The following is a 3929-nucleotide window of genomic DNA, read 5'->3' on the forward strand; positions in this document are numbered from 1 at the left end:
ACACACACAAACTAGTAGAACTAATAAACAAATTCATCAAACTTGCAGAATATAAGAGCATTATACAAAAATATTCTATACAGTAGCAATGATCAATCCAAAAATGAAATTAAGAAAACAATTACACTTACAATAGGATCAAAGATAATCAAGTATTTAGAAATAAAATCAAAAAGAGAAGTGCAAGACTTGTTCACTGACTACTGCAAAGCATTGTTGAAAGACTTAAAGAAGACTTAAATAAATGGAAAGACATCCTGTATTCATAGATCAGAAAGCTTAATATTGTTAGTCTATAGATTCAGCACAATCACTATCAAAATCCCCACAGCATTTTTTTACAGAAATTGATAAGCTGGCCCTAAAATTCACACAGAAATCCAAGAAATTCAGAATAGCCAAAACAATATTGAAAAAGACAGAGTTGAATAATGCACCATTCCCCATTTCAAACCTAGAGTTTCAAACCTAGAGTAACAGAAGAAGATAGTGTGGTACTGGCATAAGGATAAACACATAGATCAATAGAATAGAATTGAGAGGTCAGATATTTATAGTGAATTGATTTTCAATAAGTGTGCAAAGACAATTCAATTAGGAAACAATAGTCTTTCCACAAATGATGCTGGGACAACTGGATATCTCTATGCAAAAGAATAAAGTTGGATCCCTACCTCACATCATAAAGAAAAATAAGCTCAAAATGAATCACATCTAAATGTGAGAGCTAAAACTATAAAATTTCTAGATGGAAACTCAGGAGTAAATCTTTATGACCTTGAGTTAAGCAGTGGTTTCTTAGGTATGACACCAAAAGCACAAATGAAAAGAAAAAATACATAGATAAATGGGACATCATCAAAATAAAAATAAGTTTTGTGCTTCAAATGACACCATCAAGAGAGTGAAAAGACAACTCACAGAATGAGAGACAATACTTGAAAATCAAATATCTCAAAACAGCCTTGTATCTAGACTACAAAAAGAACTAATGCAGTTTTCTTTTTATTTGTCTTTTGGCTGGGGAGGGATTCCAGATAAAAATCAGAAAACCTGCTAGACAAATTTCTAAAAGAACTGCAACACTAATGCAACTCAGTAATAAAATGACAACCTAATTTTAAAATGAGCAAGAGATTTGAAAAGAATTTCTCCAAGGACACATAAATGGCTTATAAGCATATGAAAAGATATTCAGCACCATTAGTCATTAGGGAAATGCAAATCAAAACCACAATGAGAGATACCACTTCACACTCATGAGAATGGCAAAAATATGAAAGACAGGCGATTACAAGTAGTAGCAAAACTGTGAAGAAATTGGAACCCATATACATTGCCAGGAGGAGCATAAAATGGCGTTTCTCAAAAAGCTACCATATGACCTAGCAATTTAATGGTAACTCAGTTATCATTTTGAGTTACCACATGACCTGGCAGTTGCACTCTTATAGATATACCCAACAGGATTGGAAAGTAGGTCTGCACCAAAACTTGTACAAAATGTGCATAGCAGCATTATTCATAATAGCCCAGGATGGGAAACAACCCAATTGTCCAGACGATGAATGGAAAAATCAAATACATATCCATATAATGGAATATTTCTTACTCTGCCATAAAAAGAAATAAACTACTTGCATCTGCTACGACATGAATGAACCCTGAAAACAACATGCTAAGTGAGAGAAGCCACACCCAAAGGCCACATATTATATGATTCTATTTATATGAAATGTCCAGGATAGGCAAATCCTATTTTGAGACAGTAAGTAGAAAAAGTAGATTCGTGGTTGCCAAGGGTTGAGGAGAGGGAGAAATGAGGAGTCACTACTAACAAGTATGGAGCTTCTTTGGGGAGTGATAAAAATGTTCTAAAACTAGATCATGGTGATGATTGTACATCTTTGCCAATAGAGTAAAAATCACTTAATCATTTAATGGTACATTTTAAAGGAGGTAGGTTTTATGGTATATGAATTGTATCTCAATAAAGCTGTTATTTTAAAAAAAAATTTATCTCCTGGAGAGGAGAGAGTGGGGCTGGAATACTGAGTACTGAAGGACTTGAAATGATTAATGAGGTTTGAAATTGATGGCAGTGGGTGTGTAATAGGATTGCTAAGTGATGATGAGTCCCTGTCTGAGATATAATACCACAAAATTATAATGGCACCCATCTGTATGGTTGGGAGCATTTCACGCCTGTGCCTTTTAGTTTATAGGTCACAAGCTCAGAAGCCCCAGGCATTAAAGAAGTTCCCCCCTCCACCATGATGGGTACCATATCTGGCAGTCTTTAGCAGAAAGAGCTGATGGATACCTGCTTTTCCTTCCTGCCCTCATCCAAAACACCCTGGTCTTCATGCCCAACCAGAAGAAAACTGAAGACTTGGCTCACTATTTCTCAAGTAGAATTTCTGGAACAAAAATATCTACTAAACCTGCTGCCTAAGCGTCAGGCAGGGGAAAGAATAAAAAGAAAAAAAGAAAAGGAAGGCATTTTTCCTAGTAATTAAATCTGAATTATTCACAACCTGTTAGACACTTTTTTTCCCTCTGCTACAGAAGCATGCATTTTCATTTCTCCCCTAAGTCCTAAATGCCTTTGCAATCAAAGTTGAATTCTTGGCTGACAGCCTTCACTTTATATGGAGAGCCAGGGTCCCAGGCTACACCTTCACCTGAGTCATCAACAGACCCTGAGCTGATCAAAGGGGCTAGCTTTACCTAATGCTTTCATCACTACCCCTCAATTAATTCCCCTAAGGCTTGTGTATTACGAAAGTTCTTTCAAGTGTTGCAAGTGGCCTAGTTTCAACTAATAGAGGCAAAGTGGGGAATTTATCGATCAAAGTAACTAAACTTTGGGAAGCCTAGGAGGCAGCTGCCTTTAGGGACGATAAAACCAGGAACTCAGGTGATCCTGCTTAGTAAAAGACACCTCCCCTTCTCTCCCCTTTCTCTCCCATACAAACCACTCCCTGCTGGGTGGTATTTTTCTTTTTCTCAGACCTGTTTTCTCCATGAAGCTGCAAGCATGGCAGCATATGGTGGCCAAGCTCACGTCTCCTCTCGTAGTTCTAACCCAGAAAGTCCCCCAGCAAAGCTCTGGTTGTCTTAGCTCAGGTCATATGCCCTGTAACCAAAGAAACAGGGCATGTTGTGGTTGGCAATCCTCATTAAAATAATATCGTTGGAATGGGAGCAGGAGTGCCCCTAGTGAAGGGAGGCCAGGGCAAGCAAGGGTACAGATGGCCATATCCATGGAGCCACATTTCTGCAGCCTGGTGGGAAAAACTTCGGATCTGGAGCCATAGTTTGGCTCAGGTTTGAACATAGCTATATCAGCAAGCAATGTGATCTTGGGCTCAGTTTCTTTATAAAATGGGCATAATCATTCAAAAGAGCAGAGAAAACCTCCATCTCTTGATAGGAAGAGCCGCAAATTATCATGGCTGATTTTGAAATCTACCACAGTTGGAAACAGCCAGAAGAGGGTGCACAGGTTATAGGTGGAGAAACTGCTTAGAAGGTCAAAGAAGAATATTCCATGGGAGTTAGGGCTGAGACTGGGAGCGGGAAGAGGTGACCAGGGACATCTTGAGTAACTGACCTCGAAGGTGGGTGGGAGAATGAATAGGAATTGACCAGATGAAAGAAGAGAGGAGAATGTTCCAGGCAGAGGTAACAGCATACAGAGAAATGTGAAATTGAGGGAAACAGAGGGCACTCGGGGAGCTAAACATACTTTAATGTGGCTGTTGCATGGCATGCAAAGGGGGCACAGGATGGTAACAACTAGGCTTGAGAGACAAGCGGTAATTTATCCAGCAAGTGGGTCTTCCAAGTCAGGCTAACCAATTAGGGCTCAACCCTAAAAGCAACAGGGAGTTGCAGAGAGTTGTACGCAGGGAAGGAGTGTGACC

General features: G+C 39.1%; 1 non-coding gene across 1 annotated transcript; it reads right to left on the minus strand.

Annotated features, from left to right (window-relative positions):
• Positions 1–1025: 1025 nt before the first annotated feature.
• Positions 1026–1088, minus strand: LOC116526765. Its single transcript, XR_004258266.1, has one exon. It is a non-coding gene; the product is annotated as a U7 small nuclear RNA (small nuclear RNA).
• Positions 1089–3929: the final 2841 nt, after the last annotated feature.

The sequence above is a fragment of the Sapajus apella genome, unplaced genomic scaffold, assembly GCF_009761245.1.
Source record: "Sapajus apella isolate SASKATOON/1434 unplaced genomic scaffold, GSC_monkey_1.0 scaffold51, whole genome shotgun sequence".
NCBI lineage: Eukaryota > Metazoa > Chordata > Mammalia > Primates > Cebidae > Sapajus > Sapajus apella.